General features: G+C 42.4%; 1 pseudogene; it reads left to right on the forward strand.

Annotated features, from left to right (window-relative positions):
- Positions 1-21,904: 21,904 nt before the first annotated feature.
- Positions 21,905-22,023, forward strand: LOC148526719 (5S ribosomal RNA; annotated as a pseudogene).
- The last annotated feature ends 4,558 nt before the right edge of the window (positions 22,024-26,581 follow it).

Raw genomic sequence — 26,581 nt, forward strand, 5'->3', positions numbered from 1 at the left:
GACAGGAGCGCTCCTCTCTTCAGACCCAAGGATTGAGCTTCACCACTGTAGGAGTTCAGTTCCCCAGCCCTGGTCGGGAGCAGTCCACCTCTGGCCAGGGCACTCGCAGATCCAGCCAGCGGGTGGCATCAGCATCATCTCGGCCTCAGCCTGCAGCAAAGCGCCGACATAAATGTTGACTGCATCAGGAATCTCTTGCTAGGCCCATATTCCTGGCCGACACTTCTTCATGGCAGCAAGGATGTTTAGCTCCTTCCGACTGATTATTTTTTTTCTTAATATTGATTGTGTCTTTTTTATATATATATATGTCATATTGTTTGAAAAATGCAAGAAACATTTTTTCTCTAAACAAAAATAAAAAACAACATTTTGTGTTGTGTTCTGTGTATTACATACTGAATGGTTCAAGACATGCAGTGCATTGGTTACATTTTACATCGTTAATGTGTGTTTTATATGTTTTATAATTCTACATTAATGCATGGCTCAGATACAGTGCTGTGAAGGTTTTCCTCTTATAGTATTTGTATAAACAGAGGTTTAAAGTAATGGATTTAGCATAATACACTGGTGTTGCATCATGTGTTACATATGTTTAAGAAGTAAATTATTGCAAAACTCAGATACAGATACTATTTTATATAATTGTATGACGTTTCATAGTGACACATTCTCTAGTGTTTTTATGAAGGTTTTGATGTACAGTATACATGTCTGGTGTACTACATTATAACAGAATATATTATAACCCAAACATATGCCTACAACCCAAGCAATTCAACTATGACATAAAAATAAGGAATGTGTCTAAAGTAAATTAAAATAATTTTAAACAAAATCATAGCAAATTAAAAATACAATACATACATGTTAAGTAAATGATGTGCTAACAAAAGCACTAAAATAAAATGGTACTTGTGTACTTTTCAGACTCATTGTGTGTCCTACACTCATTATTATCAATCAAGGTAATGTCTAAATCCCCTTCACGGAGAGGACTCTGACGTCATCAGTCAGTGTCCAGCATCATTTCCAGTGTCCAGCATCATTTCCTACCATCCAAGTAGGCTTAGAGGGGGAATATAACCTTGTGGCGAGCGCAGCGAGCCACCGAGCCCGAAGCGTGGCGAGCGCAGCGAGGGGACAACTTTCTTCTTTAGGTGGGGACAACTTTCGGTACTTGTGTACATAAAGTACACAAGTACCATTTAAAACAGTCATTGGGTTTTCTCTGCAATAAGTCTGTAAAGTACACAAGTAACAAATAAAAAAGTGCAGTAAGAAAACAAAACAAGACAGTTCATTTAAAACAAATATGCCAAAGTATGCAATGCCGAGGTTCATACCTATATACCAGCTGTTTTTGCAGTATTTTGTGCACCTGTGGTCCATTCTTCCTACAATCACTGTAATGATTAGCACCTGCTATCGATCACCTCTCAAGCTCTTTCCACTGGTGTTCTGTTAGCAGTGCATTAGCATCGATAACATCGAGTACCATAGGAGCCTCACACACACTTGTATAAGGTCAGACCTACCTATTGATAGTCCTTAATCGCTATACCTAAATGTCGCTATTTAGCGCTACAAGTCGCATAACAAATAATTGCTTTCCAATCTAATTGTTGTTCCAAAGCACAAAAAGCTATATTATTCAATGAAAAGTGTAAAGCGCTGTGATCTAGACAATTAGCGCAAAAAGCAAGTAAATACAAAGGTACAAGCCGATACATACGCATGCGCACTGGTCCAGTATGCAGTATTTCAATCCTGAATCTGCGGTCATGACTGACTACTGCCCCAGCTCAGAAGCCTATATTCGGTACAGGTTTCAGAGACAACAAAGGCACAGAATAACAGATGCTCATTGGTTCTTGCTTCAGGTCATTCTGGTACGATGCAGGTCATAGCTCAGTTCATACAGAGTCACTAGGGGTATGTCCCAGCTCCTCAGAAGTCTCTTTGTGTAGTTTTCCCACCGAAGAACTGGTTTAAACTAGCCAAAAGACACTACATACAGAGGTATACATTCTAATCCCTAACTCCCTATAACTCATTACTTGCGGACACATGATGCGATCTCCTTGCCGATAGAACCGGAGATCTGCGAATAAACAGGGATTTAGAATGGTACCAAACATGACTTGTCTACTAGTTTCTGCACCTTAAATATCATATACATTACATTTCACAACAGAAGCATTTGCTAATAAAACCTCTAACATTAAGCTTAATATGAAGGAACCTTTTTATAAGTGCGTGCATGTGTGAGTGTGAGAATATTGTGTACTTTCGCTAGTATGCGTTGTGCGTCTTGTATATGTTATATGTATTATCTAATGTGTGTGTAGGTTTTGATTGGACTTTCAACAATATGCAGTAGTTAAGCAGACGCACGACGCTAATAACCAAGTATAGCGTCGTACCCAATGGTATTGTGCTGACGATGCAAAATGGCGTCATCAGAGGCGATGCAAAATGGCGTCGCCAGATATTAGTTTCAAAGATTTGGTGTCAGCCAATCATCCGGCTTCGACAGACCTTACTCAGAAATTGCTAACCTTCTGGTACACAATGAGAGCTCAGGCTGCATATGGCATTGCAGTCAGGGCTGGCCCGGCACCGTGTGGCTTGGAGGGGGCCCCACAACTTAGTTGCCCCGGGGCCCCTACAAACCTTAATCTGGCCCTGATTGCAGTAGCTAATATATATATATATTTATATATATATATATATATATATATATACAGTGCGTCCGGACATTATTCCCAACGCTTCACTTTTTCTGTTACAGCATTATTCCAGAATCCTCAAAATTCTACACACAATACCCCATAATGACAACATGTAAAACGTTTTTTTGAGATTTTTTGAAAATTTCATTAAAAAAAAACACTACAAAATCACATGTACATAAGTGTTCACGGCCTTTGCCATGAAGCTCAAAATTGAGCTCAGGTGCATCCTCTTTCCACTGATCATTCTTGAGATGTTCCTACAGCTTAATTGGATTCAGTTGATTGAACATGATTTTGAAAGGTATAGGCCTGTCTATATAAGATCCCACACTTGAACAGTGCATGTCAGAGCACAAACCAAGCATAAAGTCCAAGGAATTGTCTGTAGACCAAGGGTGCAGAAAAATATCTGCTGCTTTGAAGGTCCCAATGAGCACAGTGGCCTCCATCATCCATAATGGTCACTCTGTCAGAGCTACAGCATTCGTCTGTGGAGAGAGGAGAACCTTCAAGAAGGATAACCATCTCTGCAGCAATCCACCAAACAGGCCTGTATGGTAGAGTGGCCACACGGAAGCCACTCCTTAGTGAAAAGCACATGGCAGCCCACCTGGAGTTTGCCAAAATGCACCTGAAGGACTCTCAGACCATGATGAGACAACGATTGAACTCTTTGGCGTGAATGCCAGGCGTTATGTTTGGAGGAAACCAGGCACCGCTCATCACCAGGCCAATACCATCCCTACAGTGAAGCATGGTGGTGGCAGCATCATACTGTGGGGATGTTTTTCAGTGGCAGGAACTGGGAGTCTAGTCAGGATAGAGGGAAAGATGAATGCAGCAATGTACAGAGACATCCTGGATGGAAACCTGCTCCAGAGCGCTCTTGTGGCATCATATTCAAAAAGACTTGAGGCCCATTCAGCCCCGTCATCAGGATACAAAATACATAAAAATTACACGCTTCCCTTTATCTCCCCATCCGGTGTACACAAAAAGGAGGACTGCTCTGAAGTCGTGATCACGTGACCAGAGGGGCGAGCCGTCTCATCTTCGGTGGTTGCTATGGCAACCTAAGACACTCCTGCAACTCTGGGCTGTCAGTGAATTAAAAAAAATAAAGACAGAGCTGAATAAAGAACACAGATGCAGGCTTAATAATAAACAAAGCTGGCATAAACATGTGCACCTACAGATGTAAAGGTGTACTTTTACTGAAGTATGCAACAGCTGCATGAACACATACAGTATTAGTATTAGAAATAGGTGCAATTATGCCATAAGGTTTAAATAAATAAATGATGGATGTTTTTTTTTAAGAAAATGAATGACACAGCTAATGTCATGAATCATGATATATGTGTAAAGTGAATGAGACAAAAATGATATCAATACATATGCCTAAGTACACAGTGCATGTCATAGATACAAAATAAGTGACCAACCATGCTGGGAAAAACTTGATTAAAAAACAACCATACAGAACGATATCAGATAAAAGAATTCCATGCAATACGTTCATTGACACCCAAAGAATGGACAGATTTGAGTCTTAGGGGGCGATTCAAATGTCTTTTAAGCTGTGCTAATTAATGAGTGCCCAGTTATGCTATTCAATTGTTCTGGGCGCTCATTAATTATCGCCCTCTTCGCCCCCTATGAGACCAGGTTTAGCCGTGTAAAACGGCTAAACCCATCTTAAATTCTGGTTAGGGTGCGCTAACTGAGGTTAGTGCGCCCTAACCAGGGGGTTGCTCACACATTTCTGCTTGTACCCTCCTGAGTGCGTGCAGAAATGCCGGCGCCGGCGGCTATCGCGCCCTGATAGAGCAATTGAATTCCTCTGTTGGGCGTCTTAAAAAAAAAGCCGCCATCAAAATATTTGAATCGCCCCCTTAGGATCCAGTTTGCTTCAAGCTTTGTCAAGGTGGCTACTCCGTCTCCTCCCCTAGGTAATGGGGGGGATGTGATCTATAATCTTAATATGCAATACTGGAAATACCTTCCAACGAATTGCAGCTCCAATGGCATAGAAACGCTGGCAGTATCACAGCAGTTCAGCCCCCTAGCAGCCAGTTACTTTGTCTGGTTATTAGCTAGACATAGTTTTCATTATTTGTTATGTACTAATAAAGGGACCCAGCATATGCCAATCAACTCAGTTCACTCCCCCTGCTCTGCCTGGCCCTCTTTCCTCTGCCCCACCCCCCTGCTCCAACTGCTGCTTATCTCAGCCACCCACTCCCCGCTCCACTCCATGCTAGGTCTGTCACTTCTCCTTCACAGCTGGAGCCATTAAGCTGTGCCCCGGCTCCAGCGGCACGCACATTGAGGAGATGGGACAGACCTTATGAAATTATTATATAGATGACAAAGGGCCTCATTCAAAGATGTATTCTAACCCAATGGTAAGCATACATCTCCAATGATTTAGGGTCCTAAACCATGTGCGCAAGGCGTTTGGGGGGCGGAGAGGGGGGCGTGGCTGGCCACAGAATTCCGGGAGGGACGAGGTCAAGGTTTGCATCAGTGGATGCAGATATCCTGTCCTCGATACTACCAGGAACCGGCCAGGCTGTGGTAAGCTTGAGCTACCGCAGCCTGGCCAAAGGAGCAACCATCGCGACCATCAGTCGGAAAGGTTGCCATGGTGTTCCCAGGCTGCAACCTTGGTCGCAGTGCTGGGATCGCAGAAGCAGCAAGGAGGTACAGTATCTGTTTCCTACAGACACCTCCTGCTGCATTTGCATTTAAAATAGACGGAATTGCACATCCGATTGTGTGCGGCTCTGCAAACCCGTCCATCTCTGAATCAGGCCCATAGTCCTCTGTTTTCCTATGATAGTTAGAAATTGCACAGGTCTTAATGGAAGAATTGAATATAAAAACGAATTACTGTACCATACATTTGCTGATACTTGTTTTTAAAATGAATTGAATCAAGCTTTTTGGGAATAAATAAGGAAATTACTTTTATTGAATCCTTATTAGCAATAACACAGTATCTTGTTCCAGTGAAATGTATTTCTGGACCTGTTTCTGAGTGACAGCGTTATTGCTATTTTCCAAGAAATACTTCTTGAGCGAATGTCATTTTGCTTATGGCTGAGTCTTCCTAGAACTGTTATAATGGTCAGAACACACCAAATTGAGCACCAGATGGGTACACTTGCGAGCCTGCATTCACAGAATTAATCTGAACAGGGATAGCTGATACACTTGTATTCTCTGAACATACACTGATTTTTTCAATTATAATTTCAAGGTAACCTATTAAATCTCAACCAATAAATGCAATGTAACCAAGAAAGTTACTATGATGCAAATAGCAAATAACATATACGTACTGTACATATATTCACTCACTTTCTAAATTATATTACACTTAATTATTATTAACCTAATCCATAATTGAGTAACATCACATAAGAGACGGGGAACTGAAAAATAACCTATTTTGAAATAATATTTTTTTTTGTCATTATGGAGAAACATATACACATTTCAGGTGGGTGTGGGTGTGTTTAATTCTGCCAATTAGACAAAATTTACTTTCTAAATAATATTTGGCATTTCAGTAGTGTAATGTTAATTCATGTTATATGTAAATATTACCTAAATAAATTATGCATTAATAGAATCACTTTTTAATTGATACAAGTGGTTTTATCATACTCCCCTGCTATTACCACTTTTTTTTTAAGGAGCATATAATTCAGAAACAATATCACATTTAACCCCTTGTACATCTGCTTTTAGAAATGTGGGTAATAGTGTCAAAAAAATGAAAGTTTGCAAGAATTAAATCACCAATAATACACCTCTTATCTTTAGCAATCATGGGGTTTGAACATCTGAAGATAGCATTTACCGTTTCTGTCCTGCAGATGTGTTGCCAGTGAGAGCCAGGGCCAGAAGTAGCACATACTTAGGTCATAGTACCAGTACACAGTCAGTCACAGCACAGAGCTTGCTGCTTTCAGTCCCCCACACTACAGGGTCATTTCAAGTGCTAGGGGAAGGGAGAAGGAACTAAAAGTGGATGATCTCCCCCATCCTGGCACTTAGAAACTCAGTGGCACCCTTGTTTGAAAAGAAAAGAGGGAAGTGCCCTCTCTAATAATATTGGCCCTTAGAAGTTACTGTTTCATGACCATATATGACCCCAAGATGTTTACACTCTACAGTACAGCAATAAGAAGTCAGAGAGAAAAGGAGGGCACGGATCTTCCCAATCCTAGCTTTAATAAACTCAAGGTTATCCTCATTTGAAAGATGATAGACAATTAATATGGCACATATGATCACCAGGCAATCACACCTTACATACAGAAAACATTAAACAGCCCAAAAATGGTATAGGGATGTTATAATGCCTAGATCTCCCCCATAGTCTTCTCTTTCAAATGATGTGCCAGCTGAGTAGTTACAGTATTGTCTGGTGATCAACCAACATTAACACCCTACACTACAGAAAGGGTTAAGCTTTGCTGAACTGGGAAGTTCAGAATTTTTAGATCTCCCTAATCCTAGCTCAGATAAACCTATGGGTGATCTCATTCATATAGCACTTTGTCTAGTATTCAAAATGGCAGCCTTGTTGGACTACCCATATTATTCCTATGCATATTATGGTGTTCATTCTCAACAGTGTAAACTAGCAAAATAAAGATACATTTTATTTTTCAAGAGCAGATTTTATTATGAAAATCAGTATGTAGAATCCTGCTTTTTGCTGCTTTGGAAAGGTGGATTGATGCCACAGGAAGTAAACCAAGGCTAAGGCAAGAAAGCCATTTGACTTAACCACTTGCCTGGCGCGGTAACATTGATTGCAACCACACCAGGCTCTGTGTCAACTGACATAGTCGCAAACAATGCGACCTGTCAAAAATCCACAGCAAGCGGCTACCGTAAGATAATCTTCTAGCAGCCGCTAATAGCAGAGGGACCCCCAGGCCTCTCTGCATCCCTGCATCCTCCCCAAGGGTTTGCGGCGCTGTCGATCGCTGCTGATGCTACTGCAATGTAGAATTTTATGCACCAGTTTTGACTGTCATTAGTTTTTACTAATGTACATCACAGACCTGGCACACGTGCCCTGTGTGCTCTAGGTCCCCTTCTGATTCAGCATTGCTTTCTCACATTACGATCAAGGCCCTCTCTAACCTCTTGGCACTTCTGCATATGTTTTGTCAGTCTCTTGTTCACTTTTTGTGTGCAATGTATATTTTGTATAAGTCTGTCCGGTGGCACTTTACAAATAAGTGACGCTGATAAGATTTTTTTAGAATATTAATTATTAAGTATCAATTATAATGTTATTGTGTAATGTACTGTACATAACTCAAAAAAATTTTTTTTTATGAGTGGTAACCTAAAAACACACAGGCCAGGAGTTGCTATATGCAAAACCTTCTGTTCTATGTGATTTCTCATTAGCGTTCACTGGGCCTGATTCAGAGCCGCTCGCAAAAAGCGAGCTCTCGCTCTGAATCATGGCAGCCGCCTTTTTTTTTAAACCAGCCTCTTGGCTGCTCGCTAAGCTGTGGGTGACCACCCACAGCTTTTGCGAGCGGCCAGGTGATGGTCGCGATGGTCGCGACCATCGGGCTTGTGACGAGACCCTTGTGGTAGGGTCTCGTCTGCCGCAAGCCCCAGTGAGCTTCCGGCTCTAAAAGAGCCGGAAGCTCACTACTGACATCTGGTGACTACTACTGACTGACTGGTGATGTCAGTAGGGCCGCCCACAAACGGCAGGCGTTCCTTCAGGAATGCCTTAGTTTGTCCAGCCACCCCCCCCCCCACCCCACCTACAAAATGGGGCGAGCTGTCGATCAACATCGACAGCCGCCCCATTTGTAACGAGACCCGGAGCTAGTGAATTTCTCACTCGCTACGGGGCTTGACCCGCATGTGCGCAATGCACAACCATCGACCCGCTTGCGAGCGCATAACGCTTGCGAGCAGGTCTGAATCAGGCCCACTGTCCATTAGTGTTTTCATTTGTGGACTAAAAGCATAATTGTCTTAGATTATAGCATGCAGTATTGCAGTGAACAGGGGAATGTTTTAGTCCGATTTGAAAGCTAAGGTATTTTGTGGAATGATTTGGTAAAGATATTTGGTGCCCTATATTTATTTTTTAATTGACAACATTTCAGAATATTTCCCCAGGAAACTTTTGTGGCTGAGTCAGGCACCTACAGAAGATACATCCATGACAGCCTCTGTGAGCCCCGGATTACTCGCACCGAACCGGGTTACTCGTTCACACTGCACCGCGAGCCGGATTGAACCTGTGTTCAACCCTGCTCGTTACCCGAGTTGAAACGCTGGGTCGACACGGGTTATTTCAACTGGGTCCTTTCACACTGCACAATAACCCGGGTTGCTTTGCGTTCACGTAAAACAACCCGGGTTATTGATAGCAGTGTAAAAGGGGTATGAGAAAGTTTGTTGAAGGGCATTACACCCATGTAATGTTCACATGCAAACTGTCCAGCACAGTCAGAAGTCTATGGTACTACTCTGGGTGAAGTTTATAGCAGATAAGCGTTCATCATATAGTAGATAGCTTGAAGGAGAGCAAATGTTTTAAAACTGTGTAATTGTAAAATGATATGTAGTATTCTACTTTCTGTCATGCATATTCATTAACATACTGGCTCAGCGCATAATTAATTTAATACAAACTAAATTGTTAGTTATTCATTGTGTGTTATTTGCAAACACATGTGTTATTAGTTCATTAAGTGAGGTTATTTTCATTTTCAGCTTTGCTAAGGAAAGACTTTTTTCTTAACTGCATTGATTTACTAGATAATTACTGTGTTATTATTCTCTGCAGCTGCCATTTATACCAGAACCGCATTGTGTCAGCCAAGAGCTGGAAACCTGCCACAGATGTAACAGCATAATATTCCCCATGTGTCTCAGCCTTGCTTCTCATTCCCTGACCTGCAGTCATTACATGATGAGGCAATCTTCTCCTTGTAGGTGAGTATCAACCCAATTCAAGCAAACTCCTATGAAGACAATAAACCCTACTTAAAGCTGTTATAAAGTGTGTGATATTAGCAATGAGGCCGAACCTGTCTGAGGTCTGAGAGTCAGCTCCACAATGCACCATTCAGTTTTCAGATAAATCTGTCCTGCCAAATACTTTAATGTGTGTGGTATCATTTTATTTATCAATATAACACATTACTGGGAAAATTATGTACTAAATGTAAAAAGAATAAGAACAGGCGTTGCGCTAATTTGACCATATATCTAAACATGATAATGCTGGGTATGGCAGAACCAGAATGATCAAGGCACAGAAATAGTTTTATGAATGCTTTATGTTAAATAAACAAAACACAATAAAATATGTATAAAAAAACAGCACTTCCGCAACAATATATCATATCATAATAACGGTGCCTACACACTTGGCGATATTTTACCCGATCTGGCCGATTCCGACGCATTGGAACGACAGATCATGTAAAATATGCCCAAATTGTGAGTCCCCACTCACGATCACGATGCGATGCGCGTCCCCGCTGGTCGCACATCGCATCGTCAGATCTGCCGTGCTGTAGGGCAGGTCTGCCAATCTGGGACACAATGCACTGGTAAAAGTCTGGATGCATGATAGATCGTTTATAAATTGGACACTTTAAACACCAAATCATATGCAGAGATGCCGGAGAGGAGTTTCAAGGGAAATCATACACATTGTGGGATCGTGTGCAGATCGCCAAGTGTGTAGGCACCTTAATACTGTAACTGATGGTAAATTAATTATATCTGCCCTCTCTTGTTCTGCTTTGATACTGTAACTCTCTTTTCAGATAGTTAACACCTGTTCCAACAGATGTAATCCATAAGTACTAATACATTAGCGTTGAGTGTATATTAAAAAGCCTTTGGCCCTCATTCAGAGCCGCTCGTTAGCGGCAGTACGCTCGTTCCGAGCGATGTTTGCACATCTGCGCATGCGTACGCTTTTTAGTACGCATGCGCGAACCAGTCAGTGCGGCCGAAAATCGTTTGTACGCTATATAGCGAGTGCCTGCTATTTTGAGTGACAGAATGAGGCGTATGTGGGTGGTAACAGGGGAAGGTGCTTGAAAATGGGGAGTGGAGATCCGAACGCAGGCGTGCTTAAAGGTCAAAACGGGCGTTTTATGGGTGTGTATATTTAAAACAGCAGCGTCAATGACCACGTCACTGGGTTATTTTAGAGCCAGAACTGCTCGCAAATTTGTGGTAGCAAACACCAACCACAAGAATAGCGAGCAGTTCATACGCTGGTCGATGTACTCGATTAATCTAATAAATAGCGGACATGACGTATGGTGCGAGCGGCCAGGGGGCGTTTTTAACAAATAAACGAGCGTATGTTTTGCTCGTTCGTTCAGACTTAGAGGTGTGAACAGACTGCAATGTGCGTACGGATCATTTGAATAGCCACCCCTTGTTTTTAAACGAACGACCGCAAATAGCGAACGGCTCTGAATGAGGGCCTTTATCTTTAAAAACATACATTTATAAACATTTATATAGTGTGGAATCTTGAGGTCTGGAAGTAAAGGAGCAGACTTGCGCTCATTCAATTAACCTGTTTTGGTCGGACTCTAACAGGACAAATTATGCTTTACCATATGTACTATTAGGATCAGTTGCCCGATACATTAATTTACCATCAGTTACAGTATTATTATTGTATGATACACTGTTGCGGAGTGCCGTTTTTTATACATATTTTATTGTGTTTTGGTTATTTAACATAAAGAATTTATAAAACTATTTTGGCGTCTTGATCATTCTGGTTCTGCCATACCCAGCATTAACATGTTTATTTATATATATGGTCAAATTACAACAAAATGCGCCATAATAATTTTCAGACATGTAATCAAATGCAGCAATGGACCTGGCCATTATTCATTAAGAAGCTACAAAATGGCAGAGAATTGCCCAACATTCATGATGGGAAGAAATACTGTATGTATTGACCCATTTTTTGTTCTGAATACATGTTATGTTCACCGTTTTGTATTCTGAAGTTATGAAATGCACAAAGTGTAATAGTGATGAGTGCTTATAACCGCTTCATCATCATTCAGCTTTCATTGATGTTAATTATGATTGGGACAATTTATTCTGCAGTGACCTTGGTCTAACTTAATTGGAATTCCATACTGTTTGCTCTAGCAGTACTTTTCCATGGGCAGAGGCTTTAGCTCACAATACCCTGGCAATGAATAGGTAGATTTGTTAAACCTAAACAGCATCTCAGATGTCCTCTTTTGCATTGTAAAATGATATCTGAAAAGAGAAATACACTGGATGCTTTGCTGTAAATTATTCAGATTTACAATTATTGAACACCTGGCACGGTGAAAATGAGATGGCTGCTTTCTTTTCATGCTTATTAACACTGATTGCCCACATAAGACACTGAAGAGCTAACCAATTTTACCTTGTTATAGAATGAGGAGATGTCATTTTGTTTAATATGTAATATGTATATTATTATTTAAGTGCTTATTCTACATCCCATGTTAATTGGAAGTAGAGTCTGTTTATTAAGAAATAATAGCAACATGAATTATGTTATTTGTTGGTCTTAATCTCGTTGTAGCCTTGACCAATTATTTGTATTACACTATAAGCAAAACTTACACTACTCTTTTACTTTATTTTTCTATTGATGACCATTAGAACATATCTAGTATATAATTATAATGTGTTATGCATATATAATCGAATATACGGTATCTGCATATTTACATGTATTAATATGAATAAAGGCTTCAACATGTAATGCTCTGTTAAACATAAAAGTACATTTTTTATTCATAGACTGACAGTGATCCTCAGTTAGTGAAATGATATGAAAGAATATTGATAGCCCGCCTGGTAATATACATTTAGCAATATTCTATGAAAACTAGGGATGTGCAGGCTCGGATAGGTTCGAGTTTGCACGCCGAGTTCGGATTTTTCCCTCCAAAAAAAACGGAACTCAGTAAGAGGCAAAACATTATCTTGCATGGACAAATATCAGGAATGATGATGTTGGTCCATGCAAGATGACGTTTTGCCTCTTTCTGAGTTCCGTTTATTTGGAGGGAAAAATCCGAACTCGGCGTGCAAACTCGAACCTATGCGAGCCTGCACATCCCTAATGAAAACATAGATTGCGTGCCTTGATTTACCAAGAAAAGACCTTCCTCAGATGCAGGACCATAATTGTTGAACTGAGCAACATAACATCAACACAATATATATTTGAAGTAATTTATGACAAAGTGGTGTAATACAAAGTTGTTTGCTTTATTTAGAGCTACATACTGTATGTTTTCTGCAACCTGAACACAATATGGGTAAAAAAAAAACTGATGGTACTTGTTAATTATACAGATGCCACATGATTCTGACCAGTTATTATTCCAGGGTGCCTGGGAAACTGGCATTGCTGAGCCGAATCTCACCAAGTCTCACCACTGCCCATCACCAAGACAGACAAGAAAAGGATATGGATACTATGATCAAGCAAAGATAATTGGAGCAGGATGTCTGGGCTTACATACATTGTCTGTTGGATCAGCAAGAATATTGAATAGGGCTCAATCTTTATGTCCTCTGGCCTTGACTCTGTACGTCATTTATGCAAGGTACAGAGCCAGGACCAGGTGGCGTAAAGATATACAATTGGAGGGGGCATGTCCTAGCTAAGCCCTGGACTATGGTCTATAAGACACCCATTGCTTTTAATCATTACATTATGCTAATAACTTAACCACTAACTAGAAATAAACACTCGAACACATATGTGGAATTGAAAGAGGACACAGCCGAAATGTATTGATCAGATTGTAAATGTAATTGTAACGATGGTGGCATTAAGAAAGCAGTACCCAGCAATCGTATATGACTAAATAAGAAAGGGGCGGATCCCCTCCCAACGTAAACTGGCCTGAGGCAGTACCACTCTCCCTTAATTGGCACAGCCTTAACCCCTCCATAAGATGAAGGTCAGGTCCCCCCTAAGGTAGATTACCAACTTGCCGCTATCAAAAGGAAAATGCTACCCAGGCACTTTTACGTCAATAATAGGCCACCCGAGAGCATTGCTTCCCGCTAAAGCTCGGTTCAAAGAACACGAGCCCCGCCACCCATCAGGAAACATCTGCACTATAAAGGAATACACAAAAGGTTTCCAATAAACCACTCCAGACCTGTATAAAAGAAAAAAAAAGTGAGGTTTCTTTGCGCATGCAACCTGCCGCTAGTGACAAAACACGCCAATGGATGATCCCCACCACCTGCATAAAATTGATTCACCAATGGATAAAATAGGGTGTATGTTTCCCAGCACTGAGGACCTCATTCAGAGTCAGTCGTTGCGGCCGCACGGTCGTACGCCACCGATGTTCGCTAAACTGCGCATGCGTAAAATTCGCAATGCGCAAACTAGCTATTACGATCAGAAATTGCTCTCTCCTTCAACTTGGCCAGGTCGTTAGTTTTAGTGACAGGATGAGGTGTCACTCAAACTAAGGTGCTTGTGAACGGGGGAGTGGAGATCCAAACGCAGGCGTGCCTGACTATGCAAACGGCGTTTTATGGGAGTGCATAATTAACTAAGTAGTGCCATGGCACATGTCACATGGGAGGTTTTTATACTGACTTGATCGTAGTGCTTAAGAGAGGGTATGGTCAACTTTAAGCTCTACGACCAGCTCCAATGGTTCCCGATGGTCTCGATTAATCCTTATATGCCCGGAGATGACGTGTAATGGGAACGAGAAGGGGGCGTATTTTTAGTCTTACAGCCGCATCCTCCCCTCGCTCGTCCAGCTAACGATCCCATCTTAATGACGCAACTTGTGAGCGCTTCATTTGCATATTCGGACCCTTTTACCTTACGACCGTGTGGCCGCAACGACCGACTGTGAATGAGGTCCTGAATCCCTAATCACATCTAACATCATAAATAGTCACGTTATGTAGTCAAAAAGTCAAACACAGTCCATTTTTCTTCCAATATGCTGTATGTGGAAAGGTAATCCTTGTGTATTCTCCTTTTTCCTAAGTGTTTCTTCCCAATGTTCTAACAAATGACGATATATGCGGGATAAAACACATATAGGAGAAAAAATATATAGTGTAATACCGTTTTAACAAGACACAAAAACACATTATACATAAACAGCAATTCTGTACATTCCACAGACAAAAAATTCCGCGCTGGGAAACATACACCCTATTTTTATCCACTCCAGACCTGTGCTTGTGGGTGTACCCCATGGGCCTATAAAAGCTCTCCTCTTCATAACGCAATCGAGGGTGCCATATAACGCACCACCCTACATGTGTGACCAGCCTGGAGGCTGCAATGTGAACTCTCCTGCGAACCTGATCTAAGTCTGTGCCACCTTGTGAGCCCCTCTAAAATAGTCTTGGCAGTATTTCTGACCAGACTAGCTTTACCCCTGTCCAGTTCTCGAAAACTAACTGAAGCTCCCTATTAATGGCAACTATAAGTTAAACACCTTTGGAAGTGCCCAGATCATTGCCCCCCCCCCCCCCCCAAAAAAAATGTAAGACTAACCAGTCAGGGGTCGCAAACCTTGCCTCCTTGCACCAAAAATATCCAGAAGGCCGCGCCAGTGCATGCCCCTGAAACCGAAACAACAAATTTTGTTAGTACCTAACAATTGGGGGGGCCTAAAACGATAAAAGATGCTTATTAGCCTAGTAAATATCTGAGTGACCTAAGAACCACACCCGACAGTTAGCATTCCCGAGAATACCTGTAAAAACAGTTAATCACGTGAAATTTGGTAACATTTTATTAAACAGCCTAGCCAAGGGAAGATAAACAATAGTTGGGTGACCCAGATGAAGGTGAAAAACATAAAACCTCTTTGAGGGCAAAACTGAAAAGCCCTTCAACCTCCAAAGTAGGCATAAGGCCCCTGGGCTTCCCAACAAACTTGGAAGAAGCGCTACTAACTATGTAACTTATCTCCCTGAATTAAGTCCTGCAAGCTAATTACTTCCATCAACCTAACTGTTTTAAGGCGTCGTCGGAAGCGCACGCAGCTGCTGCGTAAGTCGCCACCCGAATCCTGAATTAATGAGTCCCGAACTAATCTAAAGGCAAACCTAAAGCAATCAAACAATCTTGAAACACCCTTGTAAACTGAAACTCGGAAAGGTGTGGCCAGTTGGAGTGGATGACCCATTGCCTGCCACCAGAGGACCGAATCTTATTAAAGCATTCAGCCAAAACCACCGGCTTAATGATGATGTCTGTATGCGCTGGGATAGAGATCCACCACCCCCTAGCAAGCTGATTGGTGTTTGATCTAATCCACGTAAAATCAGGTGCCGCTTAACAACTTTGTCACTGAAATAAACCAAATTAGGTTGAACTCTTAATTACTTAAACTAACTTGTCATTTGCAAATGCCCCAAAATAAGCTAATGAGAACGCTAAACTAAAAAACTGTTGACTTGTAATTGTCCTTTGCGACTCCTGACACCGCAACTAAAGACTTCCTCGAAATTGATGGATCAATAGGCCACCGCGCATTCCCTGGAATGATGGGGTCCTTCGCATGACCGCTCATTGCTTTAGTTAATAAAAACAATTTGGGTGGCTCTCTCGCACCCTGTGACCTTGAGAAATAAGGGATTTCACAGAGAGATACCGACATAGCAGCTATGGTACGACCCTGCTCACGCCACGTTTACCTCCTTGTTCTAAAAGATCCATCCTGGGCCTAATCGTTCCAGGCTGTCGAATAAGTCCTCAGCGTACTTGGAGCCAACAACGTCAATGCAATTCCTTCAATGCCGGCACGAAACAAAGGGGGGCGGAACCAAAGGGGGCGGCAAATGAAAGGTGAAGGGAAAGTTGTTAGGCAGTGCCCGGGAAATAAGGGGACCAATCAGAGTGAAAATATGTGTAAGGGCTGGGAACCACTTATGCGCTCATATCTGGGATATAGGCGCCGATCCCTATCTGCTTGGGGGAGATAAAGGCACCTACAGGTGAGGGGGGGTGGGTATTGAGGCCCAGGCGGTGTGCTAAGGGCCCTATAAGTAATAGAGCCCTAGGAAAAACTGGACTATGTGAGCCCCTGAAGCTAAATGATAAAGGAGAGGGTAGGCCACTAGGTTGTTGCCCCCTGCTCAGAAAGTGGGGGGGCAGGTGAAGGAATAGTAGGGGACAGCATCCTGCTGTTTTGGGACTGACTGGGGGCTAAAATGGCCGCTTTCGTGGTGTGGGCGGGGCCAACTGGTGGTGTGGTGCGCAGGGAGGCCTGGGCCGGCAGGTGCAAGATAGCGTGGCGGGGGTACCCAGTTAATCGGGGCTCCCCCGCAGAAAAGGCGGTAGTGAAGGGGGCAAATGAGCGGCGGAGACCCCGGAGTGCACGCTGCTTTCGTGACCATGCACGGGGTCGTGGCCTGCTGCACACCGCGAGCAGAGCCCAGAGGAAGCTTAAGTGGTGTGGTGGGGGGGCCGAATGGTGGGTCCAGGGTACTGTAGGCGGGAAGCGTCGGGTTTGAGGTGGGGGGGCGCAGAGGACAGCATACAGTTGGCACAGCAGGGGGTGTGAGGACAGTGGGACTATGCTGGAATGGGATGAATAAAAGGGGACAGTAGATGACAGTAAATGCGCAATTAAGTTAAGCAGTGATACTCAGCCCATCTTGTTTGAAAAAGTGGAAAGAGGAAGATGGCTCCTCTCCCAGACTATTTATAGGACTAGCAGAGGCCTTGCCCCTTACTAAACAACCATAGACTAATACTCTGATGAACAAACCTCACAGCTACGCCCCCTTCCTCCCTTGGACCCTTACAGGAAACAACTAGCAATACTCCTTAATAAAAACAGGGTGCTTATCCTTCCTCAAACTTGCAAGTATTCAGATGCTTAAAGTAAAACTACCCAGGGCCATATGTAATAGGGTGAGAGTTTAGAAAACGTGAGAGTTTAGCAGTAAACTCTCATATTGGTCATGTCACACTCCAGACTATTAAACCACTTTCTTACCACTCCGGTGCCTGTCCAGAATGCAACAATCAACCAGTTGCGGGTGTATTAGCAATTGCTTTCCTTGCTGAATCAGGCCCCCAGTCCATTATATCCAGTCCCTTTATCAAGTAAACAAGTCTCCTATAACATCTTGCACACCAGTCTGGTTTTTACAACTTAGACATGTTCTTAAAGCCACCATCGGTTCCAGGCGATATCTCCAACCATCGGTCTCATCCGATGCTTCTAACAACAAGCTCTTTTCAATTAAGTTCCTCAATTCATCAACATCAGTTCCCACAGATCAAGTTCATCAATTCATCAACATCGGACTCTCATCAATTAAGTTCTTCAATTCATCTACATCGGTCCCAACCGATCAAGTTCATCAATTCTTCAACATCGCACTCATATCACTTGAGTTCCTCAATTCATCAACATTGGTCCCAACCGATCAAGTTCATCAATTCTTCAACATCGCACTCATATCACTTGAGTTCCTCAATTCATCAACATTGGTCCCAACCGATCAAGTTAATCAATTCATCAACATTGGACTCTTATCAATTAAGTTCTTCAATTCATCTATATCGGTCCCAACCGATCAAGTTCATCAATTCATTAACATCAATTAAGTTCTTCAATTCATCTATATCGGTCCCAACCGATCAAGTTCATCAATTCATTAATATCGGACCCTATCAATTAAGTTCTTCAAATGTTCAACATCGGTCTCTATCCAATCAAGTTCATCAATTCTTCAACTTCAGATTCAAATCCATCAAGTTTTTCAAATCATCAACATTGGTCTCAAATTGATCCAGCTCTCAATCCAGCATCATCTGTCCCAATCCAATTCTGCTCATTCATTTAGTATTATCATCTCCAGTTCTTATCCCAACCTGCTGTTTAATAAAGACATTCTATTTCTGTCCTCGCCTTTGGGCTATCATCCATTGTAGTATCTCTATCTTCTCACATTATTACATGAGGAAGTCCTGGCTCAAGTCACCCAAGTTCCTTTATGCATCTCTGATCTCCCCTTCTGTCTCCCACGCCTGCTCCTACCCAAACCAACCCTCAGTTTTTGGAGTCTAAAAACATGCGAGTGTGCATGCTCTCGGACTCTATCACATTGGCCGAGTTTAAAAAGTGTGAGCATTTACTGCTAAACTATCACATTTTCAAAACTCTCACCCTATTACATTTGGCCCCCAGTATTTGTGTGCTTCATGCTAAAGCAGTATTTTTCTTCTATGCAAAAACCCCTCCCCAAAACTGCATTTGTCAACATTGGGGTCAATCCAATTAGGTGCAAAGGGGGCAAATTACCGTTGGAACTCACCCCACCTCGCAGCCTCATCTCACCCTGAACTCACACATTTTTGCTCACAGCCCTACAGGGCTGCGAACAGAAGTGTGCTCCTCCAGAGGTACTGTAAGTGTGGCATACAGCCGCACTTACTCATGGGTGCATGGATTTCGCACCTAATTGGATTGACCCCCATTGTATTACAACATAGGTTGTTCAGGGGCAAATGTGCACCCTTTAACAGGATTTGCTTTTGACTCTAAATAATGCCCAATTTGTGAAACCCACTGAGACATATAGGGAATACTTAGTCATGTTGTTTTACACGTATGATTTTTCCTGATTCTTGGACTACAACTTATGACTACATAACAAGTTACTTTCCCAAAGCATTCCTAGATGAATGCAGCCATCTATTTCTAGGGGTCTATCATAGTCCCTATGGATTTATTTAAATGGAAAAACATTGAAACAGATGGTGGCAGGATTTGCAAGGTAGGGCCCATATATGTGCTATATTTGCTGGGGAATCAAACTCTCACCCTCATACACATCAACCCAGAGCTGTAACTAGACTTTTTGGTGCCCTGTGCCAGAGAGAGCATTGGCGCCCGCCCCCCCCCATTTTTTAAATAGGGACATAAGATTGTGCACCTAAAAAGGGCCATGGCCTCATGGGGAAGGGCCAGGGAAGAGATAGGAGAGGCCAGGAGATGCTGGGGATAAAAGAAGAGGAAGCTACAAGTGAGAATGATAATAAACAGTTAAATTGACAGGCCCAAACAACGCCCCCTGCCCTATGGTGCCCTGTGCCATGGCACTGGTCGCGCTACCCTAGTTACGGCCCTGCATCAACCACACACACATTTATAGCACACTTACACATACTGTACCTTCGGAACACTCCAAGAAATACATTTGAACACCTAGGGGTATATTTCCTAAAGGTCAGTTTTAAATCGATTTTGATTGATTAAACTCATTTCTCACACTTGCTTACAAAGCCCTCACCCAATGCTCTCATATTTACATGTCTGATTTTATCTCCCTTCACACTCCCGCCCGCTTCGCTCCACAAATGAATGCTGCCTCTCCTCCCAACTGCTTACTTCCTCCCACTCCCTCCACCAAGACTTTGCCTGTGCAGCTCCCTACCTCTGGAACTCTATCCCTCAGACTATCAGGCTCTTTTCCTCTCTACAAAACTTCAAACGAGTTCTCAAGACTCAATTAATTATTAAAACCTCCCAGCTCTCACCCTAACCTCCTGCCCCATGCTCCTTGGGCACTGTGTCACCCATGTCTGTCTCATGAGCAGGGCCCTATTCCCTCATGTGCTTTCCCTTCCCTTACTTACTACCATCTACTCCATACTGCCTACAATGGCCCTGCTGCTTACTTGAGTATTATGACTGCTGATGCAACAATCCTTATACACCATATCTTTGTCCTGCGGTGTTTATTACTTTAAGTAACTTGTTTCTTGTCTTGCTCATTCTGTTTATGTACTTTGTAAGGCACTGCGGATCCCTTGTGGCACCATAAAAATAAAGAATAATAATTATTTTTGTGGAGGATGTTTTCTTTAGGTAGATCTCACAGCTCACAACTCGCACTGCCAGATACAGGGCGTGATTCAGAGGTGTACGCTATGCTGATGTTTTCACGATAATTATCAATCTGCACATGCATCTCAGTCGCACTGTACAAGCATCTGTACATGCATCAAAGTACATTACCATAATCACTCTCAGCCACTATTTACCCGCAGTGTTATAACAGGCACTAAGTATTTGGGGGAGGTATCGGGAAGTGGTGGCAAAGAATGCAGGCGTTTCTGGGGCCTGTCACAGCGTGCGACTGCGATCCCATACGCAAGAGATATGGCTCTGGTGTCTCAGTTCCCACAGCCATACTGCGGGATCATAGGCTCACTCAGGGCTGCAACAATTGATTGATCTGTGACCGTTGCTGCGTCTCTGTACGCAGATGCTGTGACATTTTACACAGATGCTTGGATTTGCAAAGCCGCAGGTGGGCGTCTCAATTCATCTCCTGGTGGTTGGGACATTTGCATATTTTCACATTACAGCTGCGTACACATTCGCAGCAGCGGCATTAGCGTACAACTATGAATTAGGCCCCCAGTGGCAATATCATACAAGTGCATTCTCCTTTTTCAGTAATTACCAAAAGCTTTATGACTTAGGATACATTATATTGGAAAATACAAAAATAGGTGCTTATGAATGTGTATTATATTTTTATAGTTATTGTAGCATGGAAAGCAATGAACGGACTAGTCCTAATAGATTCATGTTCCTATATGTATCTGTTCAGCCTCATTCATTTTCAGAGAATGCTTGATATTATTGCTAAGTGAAAGAATAGCTAGAAAATCTCTTCCATTGCAATGGAGTGTAGATTACGCATTGAAAAGGTTCCCTACATTAAAGTCACTGCTTTGTTTAAGGAAGACTTTTTTGCTGCAAAATGCACTAAGCTGTACTGGGTATAAGCTAAAAAAACATACATTTGTGCTTATGCTTCATCATGCTGAGAGAGGCAGACTGAAACTGTTGGGGGTGCGTGTAAGTAGTATTGGCCCAGTTCAGTAGGGGCGTCCCATGCAGACCTCAACAACGAGAACGAGGTGGAGATCTTAGCAACAAACTTTCGCGGAGGGAAATGTTTTGGATCTTCCAACTTAACACAATGGCTCCAAATGGGATTAACGAAAGTTATGAAATTGCCCCTTTTCTATGATGGATGAGTTGGTAGCTGTGGATATTGGTTCTAGTACCTACAACCTTACCATTGTACTAACGCCCAATCTCGTCTGATCTTGGAAGCTAAGCACAATTGGGCTGGGTCAGTACTTGGATGGGAGACCACCTGGGAATACTCAGTGTTGTAGTTTAATATCCACAGTAGGGTGTACAATAGCCACTCAGTCCATCTTAAGGACTATGGGCCACATACGAGCTGAAGATCTATGGAATATTGGAAAATCATAATAAGAATGAAGATCCCTCTGCTGATTAATCTGCATTATGGAATATTGACTTTATTTCACCATATTGACTCTATTTCATTTACTTTTTTATTTCATCTATTCCACACAAAAAGAAAAAGTCTTTCATCCTGGTCCTTGAACAAATATTACCAGCTATATGAATATATTTTTATATATATTTTTTAACAAAATCATGATGCTCCAAAATATAAATGTTGTTATTTCTCATATTATCCTTTTATTACAATAATATACAGAATCCAATTATACTTCAGTATGTTCTTGATTTGTGCTATTAGCCAGGGCCCGCTCCCTATGCATATCCTTTATGAATAGATTTACTAATCTGTCCCCCTTTGAATTATCAGCTGTTTACGGGAAGACGGCATCCCGGTTACTATGACAACCGGAATATGAACAACAGGAAGGAGACCTGCGAGTGCCAATCAAAGTGCCAGGTGGGGAACAGATCTGATGTTGCGGCCGGAAGAGGATGGGAGCTGGAGATAGCCTGAAGTGCCTGTCGAGATGAGCCGAATTGAACTAAGACTACAGCCGCGTATAGACTTCTACAAAATGGCGGACGCTACATCACGAATGAAGACATACTTATTGAATGGTAGAAAGGATGTGACATCAGCAAATGGGCGGAAGTAGGAACGGAGACTGGCAGACTTCTTTGCACGATCGGGGGCATTGGGTCACCTAACAATATACAGGATCATATATTAGATTTATGGACAGTCCACCAAGGTTGTTTCACGATATATCCATGTGTTATTAAATATGTTTTAATCGCTTCATGCTAAGAGCGCACTTCTGGAAGTAACCAACCATAAGTGATGCAAAAAGTTGGCCCTAATGAGACAATTAGAATCCTGTCTCAAAGGGTATAAAAAGTGGCAAACCCTGTTCACTAGCACCCCTTGATGAAGTCCCCAAGTGGATGAAACGCGTTGGGTTCGCCACCATTGCCTGAAATGAACCTTTACAGATAAGCTTTGCACTTTTACTCTAAACTTCCTTTTTAAGAAACAAGTCTGGAACTTTTTAACTTGTTTTTTTATAATTGTTTTTACTCTATTAATTCCTCTGTGATACTGGTTTAAAATGTTTTAAATATTCAAGTATATATATTCTGCTCGCTTTTATATTGAATTGTACTTTTAGAATATTTATAAGCACTTTTTGCACACTGTGGACACGTTATTAGTACACTTTGGGCCTGATTCAGACCCACTCGCGAGCGGCTGTCCGCTCGCAAGTGGGTCGATGTTATGGACTGAGCATGCGCACGACGGAGGGAGCTCCGTCGTGCGCATGCGCCAGACGCGACGAGCGAAGGAAAGTCCTTCGCTCGTTGTGTTTGATCAAAGGGGGCATGCTGTCGATGTTGATTGACAGCACGCCCCCTTTGGTAGGCGTGCTGGGGGCGTGCCTCCCTGATGGGGCGTTCCCACGGGAACGCCTCCCGTCAGAAGCCGGCCCACTGACATCACTAGTGATGTCAGTGGGAGTGATTTTGGCTCTGATAGAGCCAAAATCACTCCGGAGCTTGCGGTTGAAAACCTCAACCGCAGGCTCCAGCTCGCAATTTCGATGGTCGCGATGGTCTCGACCATCGCGGCCATCAAAATGCACGCTCGTATAGCCTGTGGGTGGTGACCCACAGCTATACGAGCGTCCAGAAGGACGCTCCATTTTCATGGAGGCCGGCCCTCATTCAGAGCGTGCGCTCTGCTCAGAGCGTACGGCTCTGAATGAGGGCCTTTGTGCTTATCCAAGCAGTATCTCTATATATGTCTATTTTGTGTGTATATTTTATTATTATTAAATTGTGATATTTTTTTTTTTCATACATATATACTGTGTGTATCATGTTTTGTTGGTTGAATTGCACATTTTACTAATTATTGCACAGATATACGTCAGTCGCTCATCACCTATACACTTATAGCAAGACACATATGTGCTTACCAGGATGTGTTTCTGTCTTACTGAAACTACTATTGTGTGGCTACTGCGATCTGTTTCCATTATTTTTATTTACTGAATATTATTTATTTCATAATTGCTGTGTCTCCCCCTTCCTTTGGCACTAATTCATGGTGGAAAGTGATCAGACCCCTTCATGCCACAGCCACAACCCTTAAAGGTTTGGCACCTAGACATACTATGTTTTCTTGCATCCCCTGACCAAGCTGCTTGGTGACTATATGTCACAAGACGCAGCCGCGTCCTGTTGGATGGTGGTTTTCTCAGGCTGGTTGCTGGAAGATAGAGACGCCACACTGTCAGCTCATGAAGTCCTCCCTTTAGGCGGTACGTCATCCCTGCTAGAAAGGGATTGGTGCTTCCTCCTTTTACTGCTCTGCTGATGCATTGCGCCACTTGTTTCCGGTTCTGGTGTTTGCATCGTGTTAGTCAAGTGTCCTGAACCTCAGCCTGTCTGTCTCCAGTATTCCTGCCGCTTGTGTCAACTCGGCGGCACAGGCCTCATCTCAGTGTATCTTGCCACTTGTGTCATCTCGGCGGCACAAGTCACACTCCAACATCATCTGCCGCTTGTGTCATCTTGGCGGCACAAGTCGCACTCCAGCGACAGCCTCCGGTTGTGTCTACTCGGCAGTACAGGCCTCATCTAAGTGTCTCCTGCAGCTTGTGTTATCCCGGCGACACTCCTGCGTCTTTGCCAACGTAATTCTGCGTCATCTGCCACACAGCCCATTGGCTGCATCTTCCACCAGCCTCCAATGCTGCTATACTGCCCAGAGACTGTATCCGCTTCCAGCCATCAAGGCTGTAACACAGCCCATTGGCTGCATCCTCTATCAGCCCTCAAGGCTGCTACACAGCCCAGAGGCTGCATCTGCTACCAGCCCTCAAGGCTGCTACACATCCCAGTGGCTGTATCTTCCACCAGCCCTCAAGGCTGCTACACATCCCAGTGGCTGCATCCTCTACCAGCGCTCAAGGCTGCTACACAGCCCAGAGGCTACATCTGCTATCAGTCCTCAAGATTGCTACACAGCCAGAGGTTGCATCGGTTATCTTTCCGCAAGGGGTACCCCAACCATATCTTTGCATAATCCTTGGCTCTATTGCTACTCAGTATTGATTCCGCTTAGGACTCGTGACACTATACCAAAATATACCACCTTGTTTGTTCAAAAATTCTTCCTTATGTTGCCTTTCAGTGTCCCTTTCTCCATTTTCTAAATGTATACACTTGACCTACAAATGTTATTTTTATTTTTTAAATGCTGTCTTTCTTACTCTTGGACGCTGTCCTGGTAAGTGTTGTTTAGTTATTATAGTAGCCTTTCCTTGATTTTATTATTTTTTGGGGAGTTAGGGCCTACTAAACCATACACATACTTGAGGTTTTACCAGAGACTTATAATGTGGCAATAAAACCCACCTCTTACTACAAATACCTCTTCCTATACAACCAATATTCTATTGTGGTTTCCTACTGCCTGACTACATTGTGAGCTAATGCTCATATCAGCCCAAATTGTAGCTCCAAGATCACTTTCCTCAGTTGATGACATTACATCACCACTTATTATGTGCTTTACTTTTGGATTTTTGTGCGCTGTGTACATTATTTTACATTTTGCTGTATTAAATTTTAATTTTCACATTTTTGTCTATTTCCCTAAATTGCTACACATTTGATTTACCCATTCTGGGTATCAACTCTGTCTCAGATACTTGTATCATCTGCAAAAGGGCATCTCTTACCCTGTAAACTATAAATTATATTACTAAAGTATACACTGATCCCTAAGGTAATCCACTGTCTACCAGCCCTTCCTCTGAGCTTACACCATTGATTACATCATTGGCCTTTAGCCAAACATCTATCCATTTAATTTTTGTTAGGTCAAAACCAAGGATTATTAGATAATGAATTAATTTATTGTGGCATGCTGTATCAAATATCTTGCTAACATCTAACTAAGCTATGACTTCTGATCCAGGTATATTTATCACTTTAGTTACTGAGTCAAACAAAATCCACTAGATTTGTGACATTATCTCAAAGTAGAAAAGCCATGCTGGTTATTTGGTTTCAGTCTACACAATCAACATTAGCACCTATAATACTCTTTTATTTTTATTGTAGGTAACCTATATATGTTTAATGTAGCTGCCCCTCGCCCCCCATTTTTTTAAATTGAACACAATAATGTTTACTTTACTGCCCTATGCTCAGTAGGTTTTCTTGGGTAGAGAACCCCCAGGTTTTCTCAGAACAACCTCTAAATACATAAAACATGTCTGCTTACACCGATTATGAAATACAACATAGAAAATAACTAAAGCATATTTAGGAACAGAGCTTAAAAAATAATTAAAATGTTTTCTGTGACTGTAAACCAAACATTAGATTGTGAGGTGGTGATTCATACAGATGCTATTCACTCTCATTTGTTAAAGGGTTGCCATGGAAATG

The sequence above is a fragment of the Taudactylus pleione genome, unplaced genomic scaffold (assembly GCF_031769625.1).
Source record: "Taudactylus pleione unplaced genomic scaffold, aTauple2 ptg000095l, whole genome shotgun sequence".
Taxonomy (NCBI): Eukaryota; Metazoa; Chordata; class Amphibia; order Anura; family Myobatrachidae; genus Taudactylus; species Taudactylus pleione.